Here is a 21,701-nt window from a genome sequence, read left to right as displayed (position 1 = left end):
AAATGGAGGTTTCTGGAGAACCGAAAGTACTAAAGTTAAATCCCATGGTGGCAAAAGAAACTGTACAGGTAGAGCCACATGTCGAACCCCCTGAATGAAGGTACGAACTAAAGAGTGCATGGCTAGGGGTCGTGGAAAGAAGATTGCCAAGGCAGACACCTGGCTCTGGATGGTACTCAAGGCCAACTTCTGATCAACGCCCTGATGAGCGCCATTCGAGTCACACCAAGAAATGTACGCTTTCCACGTACGATGGTATATCTTGCTGGAAGAGGACTTCCTCGCCTTCACCATAGTAGGGATCACTAATCCAGACAGACCTCTATCCCTCAGTACTTGGCTTTCAATAGCTATCTATTAAAACCAGCGACTGTAAGGTGGATGGTAGAGCAGCCCTTGGGACAACTGGTCTTCTCCGAGACAACCAGGATGATTGGAAGATCCTCACTCTTGATTCCTTGCAGGAACTGCAGAAGAAGCCTTAGCCAAAGATGATACTGGCCTTACCGGGACCCTTTTGGACGCCTGCTGCATCTGTCAGAGGACCCCGTGACCTCGTCACAAACTTCGGTATCCTCCTGTCGAGCCAAACCTGCTAAAGGAGCTGCATGTAAGACTGTGCAAACAGAACTGTCATTAAGGTGGATACCACCAGACTCAGAACCTGTAAGCAAAAATGGGAGAGAGAACTATCTGTGTGACGGCAGCCGGCAAATCACGGCCTGTGGCCCCTGAAGTTTGTGCAGAGGAAGGACCACCCTGCTCAGAAATAGAATCAGACCTAGGTAAATCAATTCCCTGGACAGGGATAGGGGGGACCTTAAGTAGTACAGACATCACCTGAACCTTTGCAGGAATTAAATCCACACAAGGAGACTCAGGACCTAAAAAACCTGAAAATGACAAGCTTTGTCCCCCTTTCTGGGTATCCCCAAAAGAAACGTTTTGCGGATCTCCTTGACGCTCACCAAAGAAGTCCACGGGGCTGGAAACCAGCGAAGATGTCCCCCCCACCCCAATAATGGGTGAGGGCAGACCTTCATGCTGAAGGAGTCTTATCTGCTGGTCCGGGGAAGCTAGCTCTAGGCTTGCCAGACCAAAGTTGCTTGGAACCTCCCGGGGGAGATTTAAAAGATCTATTTCCCTTATTCTCCGTCCCAGAAGCACAACATTTTTTTCTATGGGCTGAGAAGGGCCCCAATCTACAGTGAGGCTCCTTCCCTTTCCTTGACTGTGGCAGGAAGGTACTCTTCCCTCCATGAAACCCTTAAGGTCATCCAGGGTAGCCCCAAACAAGCAATCGCCTTGAAAGGGCAGATCAATAAGAGCTTTCTTAGAGGCTTGGTCTGCGGACCAATTCTTAAGCCACAGCCCACACCTAATCACCACCACTGAAACAAAGTTTGGACAGCACAGGAGCTGTATCCAAAGCTGCATAACAAATAAACTGCAGCCCAAGGACCACCTGGTCTGCTAAATCAACATAAGCAGCAGGGACCTGCTCACTTCCCAGGTCCTGGCACAAAAGCTTGGCCCATTCAGTTAGGGTCTGAGACACCAGGGCTGAGGCAAAGGCTTGCCGCAATGTCAAATCAACCATAGTAAACATGCTTCGTGCCACTGCATCTGCTTTTTTGTCAACCGGGTCCTTAACCACTTGCCGACTGCTCACATTGACAGTACTGCGGCAAAGTGGCTCTCCTGGGTCTGGTGACGTAGACCTATGTCGCTGGATCCCGCCCCCATTGTATTCAGACACCGCGGGAGGCAGGCCAGGGGAGGAGAGGAGGCGATCACCGCCACTCTTCCCCGATCGTTGGGGACAGAGTGAGGAAATCCGCCCACTTGTGTAAAAGCGGGCGGATCTCCTATGTGACAGTGACAGATACAAGATTCAGCATAGCTGAACCGGCGATCTGTGTCTCTGTCACACAACCCCCTCCCCCCACACACGTCAGTAAGTATGCGGCATACATTTAAACCCCTTGATCACCAACAGTGTTAACCCCTTCCCTGCCAGTGTCATTATTACAGTAACAGTGCATATTTATAGCACTGATTACTGTAGTAATGTCACTGGTACCCCCAAAAGTGTCAAAAATGTCAGTCAGGGGTACGATCTGTCCGCCGCAATTTCGCAGTCCCGCAAAAAAAAAAAAAAAAAAATCGCAGATCGCCGCCATTACTAGTAAAAAAAAAATAAACAAAAATTACAAATCTTTCCCGTAGTTAGTAAACGCAATAACTTTTGGGCAAACCAATCAAAATACGCTTATTGTGATTTTTTTACCAAAAATATGTAGCAGTAAAATTGGCCTAAAATGTTAAAAAATTTTGATTTATAATTTTTTTTGGGGAATGTTATATTTCAGAATATAAAAAATATTGTTTTTTTTTTTTCAAAATTGTCGCTCTTTTTTTAAAAAATTAAAAAAAATCGCACAGGTGATCAAATACCTTCAAAAGAAAGCTCTATTTGTGGGGAAAAAAAGGACAAAGGTGATTTGGGTACAGCGTCGCACGACTGCGCAATTGTCTGTTAAAATAACGCAGTGCCGAAACGCAAAATATAGCCTGGTCAGGAATGGGGAAAAATCTTCCGGTCTTAAAGTGGTTAAAAATACGCTCATTTAGAATTTGTCAAAGACATGTAGCTAAATACATTTTGGCCTAAATATATGACAAAAATTGAATGCATTGGATATTTTTTAACTGTCAAAGTAGAAAATGTCAATTTTTTCGCAAAATTTTCCCTCTATTTTTATTAATATCGCAAAAAATGAAAAGCGCAGAGGTGATCAAATACCTTCAAAAGAAAGCTCTATTTGTGGAGAAAAAAAGGACAAAGGTAATTTGGGTACAGCGTCGCACGATTGCGCAATTGTCCGTTAAAATAACGCAGTGCCGAAACGCAAAATATTGCCTGGTCAGGAATGGGGAAAAATCTTCTGGTCCAAAAGTGGTTAAAAATATGCTCATTTAGAATTTGTCAAAGACATGTAGCTAAATACATTTTGGCCTAAATATATGACAAAAATTGAATACATTGGATATTTTTTAACTGTCAAAGTAGAAAATATCAATTTTTTCGCCAAATTTTCCCTTTATTTTTATTAATATCGCAAAAAATGAAAAGCGCAGAGGTGATCAAATACCACCTAAAGAAAGATCTGTTTGTGGGGAAATAAAGGACGTAAATTTCGTTTGGGTACGGCTTTGCATGACCGCGCAATTGTCAGTTAAATTTGCGCAGTGCCAAGTTGCAAAAAGTGGCCTGGACGTTAAGCAGGAAAATCCTCCGGTCCTAAAATGGTTAAAGAACAGGGATTCCTCTACTGGGATCATGGCTGCTTTATTCAACCTGCAAACAGGAGGGTCCACCACTGGTGGACTAGCCCACTTTTTTTTTTTAAGTGACTCCTCAAAAAGGTAACGTACAGCAAAACGTTTGGGGACCACAAAGGGTCATTTTGGTTGTTCCCATACCTTACAGGGAAACCTGTCAAAATAAGGCACATAAGGAAACACTTTTGGAGTACGATGTGACTTGTGAGTACCAAATGACACAGCAACATCCATGGCTACATCAGCAGCATCTTCCCTTTTTAAAGGCTCATGCATTGCAGTGATAAGTGCGTCTTTCACCACTTTTTCATTCGCTGCTGCGACCATGGAGGAATCATCCTGTCAGGGCACAAACACCAGGAGAAGGGCTCTAGGACCCAGCAGCGCTATCAGCAACTTGGCAAAAGAAGGACTTTATGACCCAGCAGCACTACCAGCAATTTATCTGGGCCTATATAAGGAAGCCTGCAAGTGATTTTAGTTGCTGGTTGATCTTCGGTTCCTCCAGTGTGTTATCCTTGTGATATTCCAGTTCCTGTCTCCTGTTACCGACCCAGCTTGTCCTTGACTTGTTTCCTGATTGCTTCCTGTGTTTGACCTCGGCTATCCACCTGACCACGCTTGCTCTGATAGCCACCTGGCTCCTGATCTTGGCTATCCACCTGACCACGCTTGCTCTGATATCCACCTGGCTCCTGATCTTGGCTATCCATCTGACCACGTTCCAGTCTCTGCAAACACCTCATGGGCGCCACCTGTCTGCTGATTCCACTCCAGCTGTACTCTGGATCCTTCTGCACACAGTCCAGCAGGCGACCCGTGCTACTTTGGGCCTGACCTCTCCTGTTATCATCCTCAGGGGGGTCTGGAACTTAGCCGCAAGGGAAGCCCTCTCTCTCCATTGGCCTCCACCACCAGGTACATGATACATCCTTACTATCGGATTGATCAGGGGGTGTGATATTAAATCCCCCTGGATGGGCCGTGTCCACGGCAGCATCAGGCTCAGAAACAGATGAGACAGTCTGAACAGGGGAAGGCGGGGGACTCTTCCTCCTGGGCCTTTGCCCACAGGCCACTTCCACCCGGGACACTAAGGACTGCAGGAGTGCCGTCAGTGCAACCATGGGAAGCTGGGGTTCCGAGGGACCTGCCACCTCCATGAGGGGATCAGTGGGGGAGATGTGAACCTGAGGTTCCATAAAGACCTTGCAGTACAAAAACGATCTTTTGGAAGCACTAAAGGATCCCCTCAAGGCTCAGGGTACCTATCAGCAGAGCGAGAGAGATAACAGGGCCTTCCAAAGACTCACCCTACCGACCCGGAGGAGCGCCAAGAATTCAAACCCAGCATAATCATGGATGCTATCCCTGTTCATATGTCCCAGGCACAGGAAGAGGAAACAAAGAAGGAAGAGCAGGAGCTTCGGCATCCCCATGAGGCTTCAGTTGTTTCAAGGTATCTCGCAGGGAAAATGGTCCCCGTGACATTATCCGACTACACAAACATGGCCACCAACTGGAGACTAAGGGAAAATGGCCAACATCAGCTACAAACACTGAAGCATGCTGCCAGGGTCATTCCTGTACCCTCTGCAATGCTGCACTTTCTGCTAGGGAACCCCCCCAAAGGTAGGAAACACATTTAGGGGAGACTCTGCTGTGCACTTTGCACCGGGACCCCCCTGCACTATACCCACACTGCAAACAGCAGGGCATGCATCTAGAGGTTGCCTACACTGGGACCCCTCCACACTACCAGGGCAGGACACACTATCCCAAGACCCTTACAGAGTGGGGATAGCGGGGGAGGCCCTAGGGGTCTTTGCTGCATTCTCTGCCCTGGAACCCCCACCAGACTCTAGGTCCAGACAGGGGGGAATGGGAGTGGAGGAAGCCCAGTTCAGTGAGGGATTTAAGGATGGAAAAGGATTGCGGAGGGGGAGAGATTGGCTTTACATCTATATCAATAGTAAGTTGGCACCTTCCCCATAGTAGAAATTATGTAGAAAAAGGGGAGGGGTTTCTAAAACTACCCAAAAGGTAGTGATAGAATCAAAGGGGATTTAAATGTGCCATTCACACAAGCAACTTACAAATTGTAAACTTATTTTTTTTTTAAATTAAAAAAAACGGATTTATTCAACAAGTTAAAAGTAGACATACATATATGGTATACAAATACATATATATATTGTACATCATATCAACAACAGTTAATGTTTGTATAAGCCCAAAAATGGAACTATATGGAAAAAGCGAGATTGAAGGAACTACGCGTTTCGCGATGAGTGCTTCATCAGGCTCCAGCTGTATCAAGATATTTTTTCAATACATATAGAAAATCTACAGAATCAACAATATCAGAATTAGGGCAGAACATATCAATTTAATAAGTACAACACATTTATTTATTTATTTTATAAAATCAAACATTAAATATACTCATATTTGGCTAATGTGAGAGAACACAAACAAGAAAAATAAATAAATACATAAATCAGTATGAATTTCATTCTATCTTCATTGAAAAAATATATCTTTATGTTTATCTTATCATTAGATTTATCATCCCAAATAGATCAAGGAAAGAAAAAAAGGGAACTGTCTAATTTACATTCCATAGCATATAGGAATGTTATCTATGTAATCTGCAATTATACTGAGCTCCATCGAGGAAAAGGGATAAAAAAGAGAGAGGAAAAAAAAAAAAAAAACCAAAAAGAACAAAAGGGGGAGAGCAGAGGGGAGAGATATGAGGAACAGAGGGGAAAAGGAGAGGAAAAAGTATTTTAGATAGGGTATAATATGCAGAGTAGATAATCAGGTGATCTAAAGGGGGGGCATAAATTGGACAGACAGCCTTGAGGGATAAATCCCAAAAGGGAATGCCCGTCCAGCAAGAAGGAGGAGGGAGAGCAGATGGTCTGGGAAGGTCGTCCTTCATCCACACATTTTAGACACTCAAACAGAAGTAATAGAAATTATAATCCAATACCTGTACAGAAATTGAAACATTCAAGGTTTTCCCTTTAATAATACAGTTATAGTTGGCCATATTTTCTTTATGACATCGACCTGTACAAATATATATATTCCGTATAATATGATCAAATTTACTATGATTAAACTTTAAGGGTAAGTTAGCCTTGAATGTTTCAATTTCTGTACAGGTATTGGATTATAACTTCTATTACTTCTGTTTGAGTGTCTAATATGTGTGGATGAAGGACGACCTTCCCAGACCATCTGCTCTCCCTCCTCCTTCTTGCTGGGCGGGCATTCCCATTTGGGATTTATCCCTCAAGGCTGTCTGTCCAATTTATGCCCCCCCTTTAGATCACCTGATTATCTACTCTCCATATTATACCCTATCTAAAATACTTTTTCCTCTCCTTTTCCCCTCTGTTCCTCATATCTCTCCCCTCTTCTTTCCCCCTTTTTTTCTTTTGTTTTTTTTTTTTTCCTCTCTTTTTTTATCCCTTTTCCTCGATGGAGCTCAGTATAATTGCAGATTACATAGATAACATTCCTATATGCTATGGAATGTAAATTAGACTGTTCCCTTTTTTTCTTTCCTTGATCTATTTGGGATGATAAATCTAATGATAAGATAAACATAAAGATATATTTTTTCAATGAAGATAGAATGAAATTCATACTGATTTATGTATTTATTTATTTTTCTTGTTTGTGTTCTCTCACATTAGCCAAATATGAGTATATTTAATGTTTGATTTTATAAAATAAATAAATAAATGTGTTGTACTTATTAAATTGATATGTTCTGCCCTAATTCTGATATTGTTGATTCTGTAGATTTTCTATATGTATTGAAAAAATATCTTGAAACAGCTGGAGCCTGATGAAGCACTCATCGCGAAACGCGTAGTTCCAGCAATCTCACTTTTTCCATATAGTCCCATTTTTCGGGCTTATGCAAACATTAACAGTTGTTGATATGATGTACAATATATATATGTATTTGTAATACCATGTACGCATGTCCACTTTTAACTTGTTGAATAAATCTGTTTTTTTAAATTTTAAAAAAAATAAGTTTACAATTTGTAAGTTGCTTGTGTGAATGGCACATTTAAATCCCCTTTGGTTCTATCACTACCTTTTGGGTAGTTTTAGAAACCCCTCCCCTTTTTCTACAGGATTTAAGGATGGGAGGAGGGAACCTGCAGGCAGGTCTGACCGTCCCTGGAGGTTACCCGCGTCCACCCCAAAGAAAACCACCAAAAGGGGAGAGGGGGCACTCTACTTACCCTTCCAATGTGCGGGTAACGCTTCAGACAGAACTCCTTGCCACCAAAGTAGGGGAGCTGTCGGCTAAGAGACCGCACCGACTCAGACCCAAGCCCAATTGTATGCGACCCTGCGAGACATTTAACTTGCGGGCCAGCCTGTCTGTGAGGCTATGTAGTGGCTGACCTAGTGCATAGCTGCGGTCTGCACGTGCTTGCTGGCTGGGCTGGGGGGACCACTGATTCTAGAATATCCAGCCCGTCGCCCAGCCCAGCAGTTGATTGTAAATCTCCTAAGTGCAAAAATAAAAAAGATGTAAGGAAGGAGAAAATTGCTAGGACTAGAGATCCCAGCCGGGAGCCTAGGTCCTTACTCCTGACTAGACAGATTAAAACGAATTACCTAGAGCAGAGAGGGGGGTTATATACCAGCTGAGGACAAGTCATGGGCGTAGCCAGGTGTTTTTTTCTTCTGCCTAGTCCTACTCATGGAGGAGGCAATATAACTCACTAGTTATGATTTGTGGAGCGCTGTGTCCGTCGATGAACGAAAGAGAAATATTGTATTTTTAGTAGGATCATAGATGTGATGTTTTTAGTATTTTATTGTTTGGATATTAAGTATTCATACTTAAACTAAATAACAAGCAAGGCAATCCATGACTAATGCAACCTTTAGGGTGTGTATTGTAATGAGCTTGGTATCAGGCATGCTCAAAAAAGGAGATTTAAACAGAATCTGCCAAAAATAATTCTGAATCAGAGGTTTTCAGTGCGAAGATATTGGGCACTGATAATGGGGTACTTTGACGTAGTGGTGGGCTTGAGCACTATATGGCCATATGGTGGGACCAAATCCCCATTTTTATTTATGGATTGTCTTCAAATTTGGTAATTTCTTTTGCATGTGTGCGCTATTCTTTTTTAATATACATGTCTTTTGGTTCATAGCTGCACCAGCTTTAGAAATACATGGGTATGCTCCCCCAAATTTTTTGCTAATCCATGACTAATGCAACCTTTAGGGTTTGTATTGTAATGAGCTTGGTATCAGGCATGCTCAAAAAAGGAGATTTAAACAGAATCTGCCAAAAATAATTCTGAATCAGAGGTTTTCAGTGCGAAGATATTGGGCAAGGTATATTTCCGCATTGATCTTTCCAGCTCCCAAAAGGTAGGTGCCCTGGTTTAGGGTTTGTTTTAGTGGTACGTTCATTGTCAGTGTTAAGGAGCTTAAGAAGTAAACGTTATTAGAGTTAGGTCCAAGATAAAGGTTTAAGGTTAATTGTAAGTGTTACATTTAAGTCAGCAAGACCACTTCCGAAACTTTTCTCACTAGCAATAGCCTTTAAGACTCGGGCTACACTGGAACATGGAAATCCCTTGCTAGTGCTAGATTTACTCACTTGTTGCCCATCCCTTACCTACCCCTTTAACTCCTATACTGACAAAAACCAACTCTTGCAAAATCAAAGCAGCTTAAAAAACAATAAAAAACATTTGAACTACCTTTTCCTGTATACTGCATCAGAGGAAGCGCATACAACCAACTGACCCTTGTGAGTGGTGTCTATATACAGAGATACCAGCACTCATATGCATGTGGTGAAACTTGGCAAAACCAATTATCTAATTTCAGGACAGCTCAGATCCTATGAAGGTGACACAAATATGACATACATGTTGCACAGCTAAATGAGTTATTGACACTGGGTATGCTCCACATACCCAAAAGACTTTCATTAAAGTATACAGGGTGGGTGTAGTATAGGGCTGTGCATCTTCACTTACCTCACGATTCGATGCGATTACGATTATTAGGGTCGCGATTCGATACGATTCGATTCCGCGATGCATCACGATGCATCACGATTACTGCCCAATGCCCATGCCCAGCCCACTGCCCAATGGTTTTCAAAACTTTATCAAAAAAAACAAACAATCAAGCAGTCACAAATAAAAGAATCCTTTTTATTTTCATTTGCTTCAAAAGGACACTTTCCTGGACCCTGTCATGGCCTGCAAGCCCTGCATACTTCAGTGCACTTGCACTGCAAACATATAGGAAGGTCTGAAAATGCAAACAGCATAGCAGAGACAGACAACAACACTAGTATTTTACTAGAAGTAACAGTAAAATTAGTAAAAAACTGTAGTAGTGCAGTTTACTGCTTCATAAAAGAAAATATTAATATAAGCCAGGCCTACCACCATTTAAAGTACAACTAAAGGCAAAACTTGGATAAAGTTTGGCCTATAGTTGTACTTTAAAGCAAGCCAAGATAGAAGAAGCCAGCCAGCCAGCCAGCCAAGCTAATATTCTTGTGAAAATGGTCATCATAAATTCCCACAAAACATTATATATAAATCCTTTTATGTGCATATGCATTGCAATAAATTCCAGGTGTGCCATAACCTGTCCTCTACAAAACAGAGCACTTCCTGACTAGTAGCAAACATCAAGGGTGAACCTGGCAATAGTGCACTGCTGCATAACTTCCATGTTCACCGTGATGTTTGTTTCCCTCTGCAACTGCCAGTCAACTCAAGTGAGTTGATGGATTGGCTGCTAGAGGGGAGTTACACAAATATAAGCTTTAAGCTTATCAATTCACTTATGTCACTTTTATGTCACTTACTTTACAGAAAACGTTACCTGTCCTGCAGACAGTCTCTGTCTCTACCACGATTAAACCCAACTGAAGCCAAGCCAAAGCCACCATTAGAGGAAGGAAAACCCTTGACAGAGTAAATCATCAACTAAAGCTTAAACCTTGAGTAAATCTTCATGGGATCACAAAAAAACACACAACACGATTGTCTGCATCAGAATCATGAGAACTGAAGAAAGGTTTGGCATTGCCACACTGGTACAACTCAAGGCATATAGGTTAGGTCAGGTTTGTGTGTATTTGTGATCCAGTAAAGATTTAATCAAGGTTTTACGCTTCAATGTATGATTGATTTAATCTTTCAAGGATGTCCTTTCCTGTACCGTGGCTGCCTGACTTGCCTTCAGTTGTCTAGATACACTTTTACCTTTAGTATTTGTTTGGTTGAGGGAACCCCCTACACTTGCTATTGCTACAGAGTACAACAGACCAGCAGACAGACATGCGTTGCAATAATTTCCAGGTGTGTGCCATAACCTGTCCTCTACAAAACAGAGCACTTCCTGACTAGTAGCAAATATCAAAGGTGAACCTGGCAATAGTGCACTGCTGCATAACTTCCATGTTCACCGTGATGTTTGTTTCCCCCTGCAACTGCCAGTCAACTCAAGTGAAGTGAGTTGATGGCTGCTAGAGGGGAGTTATACAAATATAAGCTTAAGCTTAAATACTTATCAATTCACTTATGTGAATGGACCATTTTTGAAAACAAGCCATTCTCCATCTCTCCAGTGCCAGAAAAGCTGTAAAAAATATAAAATGTTCCAGGTTCACTGCGATTGTGTTTGCCCCTGCCATTGCCAGTCAACTAAACACAGTGTGTGTGTGTGTGTGTCGTGACTCGTGACAACTCAAAAGCTTATACGCAGCCTCAGCATCAACTCAACACACACACACACTGTGTGTGTGTGTGTTGAGTTAATGCTAGAGCTGCGTTATAAGCTCTTGAGTTGTCACGACAGTCAGTCAGTCAGTCACGTTACAGAAAGAAAACTTTACCTGCACTGCACTGAGCAGCACTCTACCATGTCAATTACATCTGTAACTGAAGCCATGCTAGCCAACAAGCCACCATTAGAGGAAGGAAAATCCTTGAGAGAATAAATTGTAAACTGAAGCTTAACCTTGAGGAAATCCTATGGGGGTCACATTCACAAACTCACAAATATAGTATATTACACAAGAATCCACAATTGGTGTTTGTGATCCAATAAGATAAGATTTACTCAAGGCTAAGCTTCAAATGTACAAGTTATTTCTCTCAATGATTTTCCTTCCTATAATGCTGCACCGTGGCTGGCTTGGTGTCAGTTGTCTAGAAGAAAATACACTTTAATATTATTTATTTGGTTGAGGGTTAAATGAACCCCTAGTACTTGCCTAGACACATTTAGTGTGAAGCAACGGAACGGATTATGGATTGGAAATGGACACATTGGACAGGACAATCTTCAAAAACAAACCATCAGTGCTATAAAGCTATAAAACAAGACTGGTGATGTGACTGACTGGCGACTGGCGGCAGACTGAATTAGTAATTACTAATTCATTAAAAACATGAATTAGTAATTATTTCAGTGCTTAGCATTTGGGAACATGTAGGTTTTTCTGTAAGAACACTAGATGATCCACATGCTCAGGTTTAAGACTGCTTCTTTTCGCTGTTATAACATCTCCTGCAGTAGAGAAAACCCGCTCTGCAGATACACTTGTACCTGGGATACACAAGTATTGCTTTGACAGCTGAGAGAGGAGGGGGAATATGACCTCATGCTCACGTCACCATTTTAAAGGGTCCTCAGTGAGAGGCAGAGGTGGGGCTTTACAATATTTTTCCATTTCGTCTTCTGCCTTGGCATAGGGGGTCTTAGGTTCTATTGCACCATCAGTGAAAGACTGCCCCAGCAAAGTCATGAGCAGCGATGTTGTGGCCTTTTTTTTGGGAGGAGAATGGCTGTCCTCAATGGGTGTTGTTTCTGTTTCTTCTTCCACAGTTGCTTTTTCCCTAGGCACTTCATCCACATTTGTCCTTCTATTAGATGTAATCTGTGTGTTTGAACAAAAGATAATAGTATAAGAAGAGCTGAACTGACTAAGAGTGTGATTCATTGATGAGGTGTGGGAAACTGCACGGTAATCCATACCATACAGTTCCACTTCCCACACCGCATCAGTGAATCAGGGCATGTTATTACACAACACAATGTAGCTGAGCTTCTAGCTGTCTGGCAGGTAACATGATGAAATTCTAATTACCTCCAAAGATGCAGCCTCCTCAGTCACTCCTTTGTATATCTCCAATCTCTCCTCCTCTGTGAGAATAAAAGGCAGTCCTTTAAAGCGAGGATCCAGAGCAGAGGCTGTATGAAGGATCTTCTTCTCTGCCTCACTGCTGTACCTCTTCAGGAGATCTGTTTTGATTGCATTCTTGATCTCATGGGTCATGGCTGTGTCTCCCATGGTGTCTGTCATGCTCTGGAGCAGTTGTGCATTTAGAGGGGCAATGAGAGACACTGTTGGGTTGCGCTGTTCTGACATCAGCAAGGTTGCATCCTTCATTGGCTTTAATGCACTCACAGCGTCCTCTGCATTTGACACATCTGTTTCATTGAGAGTGCAGAGATCAGACTCTCCTTTTCTGACTTCTGGAGACAGCAAGGTGGCACAAACTGCAGGTTGTTGTTCTAAGAACCTCTCGACCATGTCATATGCGTTGTTCCATCTTGTTGGCACATCAGTTATTAGCTTATGATTCTTCAGGCCCAGACATTTCTGTTTCTCTTTTAGACAGTGGCTTGCTCTAGTGCTGCGATGGAAGAATGTGGATATTCGTCGCACTCTGGCGAGAAGCCTGGAGAGCGTGGCCCCTTTCAGTGCCCGCTGACATGCAAGATTGAGTGTATGGGCAAAACATTTAACATGAGGAAATTTACCAACTTGAGCTGCAACTATCATGTTCGCCGCATTGTCGGTCACAAGCACTACAGATTTATCAGACAGCTGCCATTCTTCCACAACATGAGACAGTAGCTCTGCCAGATGAGCACCTGTGTGAGACTCATAAATGGCTCTTGTTTGCAACACATGTGACAAGACCTGCCAGTCCTTAGTAACGTAATGTGCTGTTATTGTAACATAGGACTCCGTTGTGACTGACGTCCATGAATCACACGTTATTGCGACTCGACTGGCTTGGTTCATTGACGCAAGTACCTGAGCTTTGGTGTCGTGGTAGAGTGCAGGTATAACGTTTTCTGTAAAGTGCCTGCGTGATGGGATCTTATAACGTAGCTCTAGCGTCTTCACAAGGTAGCGAAACCCGGCGTTGTCCACAACTGAGTAAGGCCGTAGGTCCTTGGCGATGAAAGCTGCCACAGCTTTGGTTAGTTTCTTCCCTTTTTCTGAGTTGGGCGGATAAGTTGACAGTAGGGCATCAATTCTTGGCTGATCTGGGTCTAGCAGTCTTTCCTTGGCAGTGGTGGCACTGCTGGTGGCGACAGGTGTTACTAACTCAGAGTGAAAACGGCTAACATGGTTTCTCAAGTTCGTAGTATTCCCTAGGTATTTAATTTTTGTGTGACAGGCTTCACATACGGCGTGTGTCTTGTCCAACTCACGCTTCCCTGTGTGTTCGTAAAATCCGAAATGTGCCCAGATGTTTGCTCTTAAAACGCTAGGTGCATTTTTTATCTCTCGATCTTTTTCTCCTTCTGCCATATTTACCACCATACTACCACATATGTGACGGAGACGGATGAAGTAAGTTGCCAAACTCTGTCAGTGTTTAAAAAAAAAATAAAAAAAAAAAACTTGTAAACTAAGCCGCAACAAATCAACCAAGCAACATCTTTCATAAAATATGACTGTCTGTCTGTCTGTCAGACTCCCTTCCTTGCATGCACTGAGCCAAAACCCCCGGGGCCCCCCCTTACCCCACAGCTGCCTGTGACAGAGACCCCCTTCCCCCCACAGCTGAGCTGACTGCAGCCTGACACACTGACAGAGACCTGGGTGGATGTCCCACACCTTCCCCAATCCCCCACAGCACTGAAAAACACTGAGAGTGAGTGAGTCCCCCCCTTGCCCAGACCCCCACACTGACAGAGACCTGGAAGTCCCACACCTTCACCAATCCCCCACAGCACTGACAAACACTTGAGAGAGAGTGAGTCCCCCCCCTTGCCCAGACCCCCACACTGACAGAGACCTGGAAGTCCCACACCTTCACCAATCCCCCACAGCACTGACAAACACTTGAGAGAGAGTGAGTCCCCCCCCTTGCCCAGACCCCCACACTGACAGAGACCTGGAAGTCCCACACCTTCACCAATCCCCCACAGCACTGACAAACACTTGAGTGAGAGTGAGTCCCCCCCTTGCCCAGACCCCCATAGCTGACTGACACTGACAGAGACCCCCAGGCCCCCACTGACTGACCCCCCTGGCTGCCAGACTGCCACAGCAGAACAGTACCCCCGGGCCCCGACCGACCGTCCCCTGTCCCAGGCCCCCCCCATCACAGACATCCCCCAGAGATACAGACGAGAGACCCCCATGAATGATAACACAATTATTTGTTCGGACATACCTGCTGTGTGACTGTGTGGGTTGTTGTGCTGTGCTGCTCTCTGGGCTCTGTGGCGGGCGGCTGGCGTCACTGGCAGTGGCGTGGCGGCTGGGCCTCCAGGGCCTGTCGGCTACGGTGAGGTGAGGTGAGGTGAGGCTGGCGGCGCTGGCTGGCTACGATGGGGACGCACTTGGGGCTCCTCGCTCCTGTGTGTGGACTCACTGGACTGGCGGCTTCTGGCTTGGATGGCTGGCTGGCTGGCTTCTAGGCCGCAGGTGGGACGCCGATACACGCGGGGGATGTCTTGCTGCGCCTCGGCCCGGGTCAAAGAGGCGGAAGGGGAGGGGCGGAGCCTTTTTATTAAGCTCCCGCCACTAACCCACCAATCAGCTGCCGATCCTGCGATCTTGTGATTTTTTTTTCCCTTGCGCGATAGGGCGTGGCCGCGGCTGATGACGTCACCTCGTATAATCGATTATGCCGGCAGCCTGCATCGATGCAGAATCGCGAAGGGTCGAATCGCGATGCATCGATCTTTCGATTATATTCCCCAGCCCTAGTGTAGTACATCCTGTCTTTCTGCCCCCACTGGCACTCCCATCCTCACATGGCAGTAATTCATGGTACTCAAAGTAAATGCCTGGACTTGTTGTGAAAATACAGTGGCTGTTAGGCTGCATTCATACTACAGTAGCACGTGAAAGCCCGCAACATTCACAAGAAAAGTGTGTCAAACTATTTTAAAAGGTAATATCACCCCTAATTTGGCAAGCAAGACATGGTTTTGCGTGCAAAAAAAAAAATGTGATATGTGGCAAAACAGCTGAAAATGTGTCATGTGTAGGACAGCCCATTGAAATTAATAGGCTGCCCTTCATGCCCAAACACGTGTACACAAGATGTACTACATAGTGTGAACAGGGGTCTAATCGCTGCTGCTGTCAAAAAAACAATAGTGTACTAGTAGTTCAGATTGGAGATGGATACAAAGTAACATTTTTACTTTTGTATCTACTCTGTTTCATTCTTCTACAGATAAAAAGGATGAGTTTTTTTCTTTTGAAGTTTGTTCTATATAATCCTATAATCCTTTAGTTTACCCCAGTACGTTCTGAAGAAAGTTCCTTCTCCCCCACCCCTTCATTTTTGTAATTTAACATTGATCAAATTAGAAAGTGCCCTTTTGAGTTTTGTAACATTTTGGTCAATTGATTGCAAAAAAAAAAAAAAAAAATCAATCATTTTTTGCAAGATATCACCAAAAGAAATCCTTGTTTGTTTATGTGTTACTTTATTCTAAGTAATGACAATGTTATTGCTGAATATGCTAAGTATAGGAGTTGAAGTGGTTACAGTGCAAGCTGTACTGTGTTATATATATATATATATATATATATATACACACACACATAGATATACACACACAGGTGTAGCTCATAACATTAGAATAGCATCAAAAAGTTAATTTTTTCAGTAATTCTTTTCAAAAAGTGAAACTCATTTTTTATATAGATGCGTTACACAGAGTGATACATTTCAAGCATTTCTTTCTTTTAATTTTGATTAATATTGACTTTCAGCTAGTGAAAACCCAAAATTCAGTATTTCAGAAAAAAATTGATTACATAAAACCAATAAAAAAAGTATTTTTAAATGCAGAAATGTTGGCTTATTGAAAAAAAATGTCCGTGTACAGCATAGTATGCTTAGTATACACGCAATACTTGGTCTGGGCTCCTTTTGCATGAATTACTGCATCAATGCAGCGTGGCATGTAGGTGATCAGCCTGTGGCACTGCTGAGGTGTTATAGAAGCTCAGGTTGCTTTGATAGCGGCCTTCAGCTTGTCTTATTTGTTGGGTCTGGTGTCTCATCCTCCTTTTTACAATACCCCACAAATTATCTATTGGGTTTAGGTCAGAAGTGTTTGCTGGCCAATCAAGCACAATAATACCATCATCATTACACCAGATATTGGCAGGGTGGGCAGGTGCCATGTCCTGCTGGAAAATTAAATCAGCATCTCCATAAAGCTGGTCAGCAGAAGGAAGCATGAAGTGCTCTAGAATTTCCTTGTAGAGGGCTGAGCTGACTTTGGACTTGATAAAACACAGTGGACCAACACCAGCAGATCATCACTGTGGAAACTTCACACTGGACCTCATGCAACTTGTATTCTGTGCCTCCTTACTCTTTGTCCAGACTCTGGACCTCGATTTTAAAATTAAATGCAACATTTTCCACAGTCCATGAAGCCAAATGCAGCGCGCGGGGGGGGGGGGGGGGTTGGTTGCAGAGCGAAACACATTGGGGCGTGCCTGGCTTAAGGTTGTCATTTCACCATTAAACACTTGCGTGGATGTGCAGGACCGGGGATCACTTCTTCTTTCTCCCCAGTCCTTTAAATCATGTTAGCATCCCAACCAAACATTGCAAAGTTCCATTTATAGGCCAACTAACCCAGCAGGCTACAGTCCACCAGAAAGCTTACAGGTTTCTTCCTCACCACTAGCAAAACAACTCAACACAAACACTCAGACCAGCTGACTAATAACCATGTCTGAAGGGAAAGCACCTGCTCTCTTAAGTTAACCCTCTCTTAACTCTGTCCCAGGCTGTGCCTCTACATAAACCCCCCCCCCCCCGTTCTAGGCCAGGGGTCTGGACACTATCCACCAAATGGCTATTGGCCTGGGACAGGGCATCCTTATTCCAATGCACACTCCCAGGTCTATGCCCCTTTCCTAATCTGAACCTACATCCTCTCTAGACAGGATTGCTGCTTTATACCTATCATAGTCGTCTCAATCAGGTCCCATTAGGTGCAGGGGCATACCAATGGGGGGGGGGGGGGGGGGCGGTCCGCCCCGGGTGCCACATATTGAGGGGGGGTGTCAGACAGGCTGGTGCCGCCACCGTGTATCTGGCATGTGTAGGTCCCAGGCATCTTCATTCTGGGACAATGCAGTGTCCCAGAATGAAACAGAAACACAGCAGCCAGCCAGCTATATTTATTTTTAATCCCGATCCTTAACTGGTTGCTAGCCGCCTGCCGTCTAGCAACCAGTGACGTCACCGACAGAAGCCGACTGAAGCCGAAGCCCCAGCATTCACAGCAGAGGAGGAGGATTTAACCCCTCCTCCTCCGCGCCAGTCATTACCTCCGCCTCCACCCACCTCCTCCTCTTCTCCAGTGCAGTGGCATGCTCTCAGGGAGAGAGAGTGCTGAAGAAGCAGGTAAGTGGGTTCAGGTTTCAACTTTCATACCACTGCCTCAGGAGGAGAGGAGATCAGAACATCTGCTGCTGTCTGCTAATGTGGAGGGCAGAGCGTGGATGGGCTACCTCCTGTCTGCTGGGGGGGGGGGACAGAGCATGGAGGGCCTGCCTCCTGTCTGCTGGGGGGGGGACAGAACTTCTGTACCCCCCCCACACCCAGCAAACAGGAGGTAGGCCCTCCATGCTCTATCCTCCCCCTTCCCCCAGCAGACAGGAGGTAGCCCCTCCATGCTTCTGTTCCCCCCCCCCCTAGCAGACACGAAGTAGCCCCTCCATGCTTCTGTCACAGAAGCATGGAGGGGCTACCTCCTGTCTGCTAGGAGGGGCGGAAGCATGGAGAGGCTACCTCCTGTCTGCTGGGGGGGGGAGACAGAAGCATGGAGGGGCTACCTCCGGTCTGCTGGGGGAAGGGGGGAGGACAGAGCATGGAGGGCCTGCCTCCTGTCTGCTAGGGGGGACGACGACGACAGAACTTCTGTACCCCTCCCCACACCCAGCAGACAGGAGGTAGGCCCTCCATGCTCTGCCCTCCCCCCAGCAGACAGGAGGTAGCCCCTCCATGCTTCTGCCCCCCCCCGGCAGACAGGAGGTAGCCCCTCCATGCTTCTGTCACAGAAGCATGGAGGGGCTACCTCCTGTCTGCTAGGAGGGGTGGAAGCATTGAGGGGCTACCTCTTGTCTGCTGGGGGGGAGTAGAAGCATGGAGGGGCTACCTCCTGTCTGATGGGGGGGAGAACAGAAGCATGGAGGGGGTACCTCCTGTCTGATGGGGGGGGGGACAGAAGCATGGAGGGGGTACCTCCCTGTCTGCTAGGGGGGGTAGAGAAGCATGGAGGGCCTACCTCCTGTCGGATTAGGGGGGGGACAGAAACATGGAGGGGCTACCTCCTGTCTGCTAGGGGGGGGGTACAGATGTAGAATTAGCCAGTGGAAAGCAAGTTTCAGAGGGCAGAAATGGGGGCATTAGCGGTAGGGTGTTCGGAGCTCCTATACCCAGGGTGGGTACGGGGAAAAATCAAGAGAGCAGCCTAAAAACATCAAATGAGGATAAATGTAACCGATCAAAATTATGAGGCTTGTATACCAATGCCAGAAGCCTGGCCAACAAGATGGGAGAGCTGGAGCTGCTGATGTTTGAGGAGGACTTAGATTTTGTGGGGATAACTGAGACTTGGTTTGACAGCTCTCATGACTGGATGGCGACCATTCAGGGGTATTCCCTTTATCGCAGAGATAGAGAAGGTAAAAAAGGGGGAGGGGTATGTTTGTATATTAAGAACAGTATACAGGTAAATATGAGGGATGATATTAATAATGGAGCTATGGACGAGGCAGAATCCCTATGGGTAGAGCTTCAAAGGAAAGGCACGGTGGGGAAGGTAATATTGGGCGTATGCTATAGGCCCCCCAACCAGAGGGAGGAGGGTGAGGCGGACCTCATGTTACAGATAGGATTGGCAGCAAGGATGGGAAATGTCATTATAATGGGGGACTTTAATTATCCTGATATAGATTGGGCAGAAGGAACCGCGCATTCAGCCAAGGCTCGGCAGTTCCTAAATGTTTTGCAGGACAATTTCATGGGTCAGATGGTGAATGCACCGACAAGAAACAATGCGGTACTTGACCTACTGATTACCAACAATACAGACCTGCTCACGGATATAGAAATCCGGGACAACTTAGGGAACAGTGACCATAGGTCAATTGGTTTCAGTATTAATTACAGTAATAGGAAACACAAGGGTAATATAAGGACACTGAATTTCAAAAGAGCCAATTTCCCTAAACTGCGCTCGCTGCTAGAAAATATGAAATGGGATAGAACCCTGGGAACAAAGAACACGGAGGAAAAATGGGAGTACTTCAAGAGCATACTTAACAAGGGGGTGGGCCAGTACATTCCACAGGGAAATAAATTTAAAAGAGCAAAACTAAACCCTGGGTGGCTAAACTCCAACATAAAAATGGCTATTGGCCTGGGACAGGGCATCCTTATTCCAATGCACACTCCCAGGTCTATGCCCCTTTCCTAATCTGAACCTACATCCTCTCTAGACAGGATTGCTGCTTTATACCTATCATAGTCGTCTCAATCAGGTCCCATTAGGTGCAGGGGCATACCAATGGGGGGGGGCGGTCCGCCCCGGGTGCCACATATTGAGGGGGGTGTCAGACAGGCTGGTGCCGCCACCGTGTATCTGGCATGTGTAGGTCCCAGGCATCTTCATTCTGGGACAATGCAGTGTCCCAGAATGAAACAGAAACACAGCAGCCAGCCAGCTATATTTATTTTTAATCCCGATCCTTAACTGGTTGCTAGCCGCCTGCCGTCTAGCAACCAGTGACGTCACCGACAGAAGCCGACTGAAGCCGAAGCCCCAGCATTCGCTGCAGAGGAGGAGGATTTAACCCCTCCTCCTCCGCGCCAGTCATTACCTCCGCCTCCACCCACCTCCTCCTCTTCTCCAGTGCAGTGGCATGCTCTCAGGGAGAGAGAGTGCTGAAGAAGCAGGTAAGTGGGTTCAGGTTTCAACTTTCATACCACTGCCTCAGGAGGAGAGATCAGAACATCTGCTGCTGTCTGCTAATGTGGAGGGCAGAGCGTGGATGGGCTACCTCCTGTCTGCTGGGGGGGGGGGGGGGGGACAGAGCATGGAGGGCCTGCCTCCTGTCTGCTGGGGGGGGGGGACAGAACTTCTGTACCCCCCCCCACACCCAGCAAACAGGAGGTAGGCCCTCCATGCTCTATCCTCCCCCTTCCCCCAGCAGACAGGAGGTAGCCCCTCCATGCTTCTGTTCCCCCCCCCCCCTAGCAGACAGGAAGTAGCCCCTCCATGCTTCTGTCACAGAAGCATGGAGGGGCTACCTCCTGTCTGCTAGGAGGGGCGGAAGCATGGAGAGGCTACCTCCTGTCTGCTGGGGGGGGGGGAGACAGAAGCATGGAGGGGCTACCTCCGGTTTGCTGGGGGAAGGGGGGAGGACAGAGCATGGAGGGCCTGCCTCCTGTCTGCTAGGGGGGACGACGACGACAGAACTTCTGTACCCCTCCCCACACCCAGCAGACCGGAGGTAGGCCCTCCATGCTCTGCCCTCCCCCCAGCAGACAGGAGGTAGCCCCTCCATGCTTCTGCCCCCCCCCCCGGCAGACAGGAGGTAGCCCCTCCATGCTTCTGTCACAGAAGCATGGAGGGGCTACCTCCTGTCTGCTAGGAGGGGTGGAAGCATTGAGGGGCTACCTCTTGTCTGCTGGGGGGGAGTAGAAGCATGGAGGGGCTACCTCCTGTCTGATGGGGGGGGAGAACAGAAGCATGGAGGGGGTACCTCCTGTCTGATGGGGGGGGGACAGAAGCATGGAGGGGGTACCTCCCTGTCTGCTAGGGGGGGTAGAGAAGCATGGAGGGCCTACCTCCTGTCGGATTAGGGGGGGGACAGAAACATGGAGGGGCTACCTCCTGTCTGCTAGGGGGGGGGGGGTACAGATGTAGAATTAGCCAGTGGAAAGCAAGTTTCAGAGGGCAGAAATGGGGGCATTAGCGGTAGGGTGTTCGGAGCTCCTATACCCAGGGTGGGTACGGGGAAAAAT

At 46.0% G+C, this 21,701-nt stretch overlaps 1 protein-coding gene and 1 pseudogene across 3 annotated transcripts in view; both read right to left on the bottom strand.

Moving 5' to 3' along the window:
- TCF7 (transcription factor 7) overlaps nt 1-21,701 on the bottom strand; it is a gene marked incomplete at its 5' end in the record, with an annotated part of 1,449,389 nt that overhangs the window by 175,572 nt on the left and 1,252,116 nt on the right. The gene's annotated exons all lie outside the window — the stretch shown is intronic.
- Nucleotides 11,852-12,973, bottom strand: LOC309553782 (E3 SUMO-protein ligase ZBED1-like; annotated as a pseudogene). The gene is made up of 2 exons: nt 12,527-12,973; nt 11,852-12,316 (listed from the first exon to the last, which is right to left on the bottom strand). The product of its transcript is annotated as an E3 SUMO-protein ligase ZBED1-like (transcript).

The sequence above is a fragment of the Pelophylax lessonae genome, assembly GCF_965119305.1.
Source record: "Pelophylax lessonae genome assembly, chromosome: 4".
NCBI classification, from domain to species: Eukaryota; Metazoa; Chordata; class Amphibia; order Anura; family Ranidae; genus Pelophylax; species Pelophylax lessonae.
This window is presented reverse-complemented; position numbering and strand designations above follow the sequence as displayed.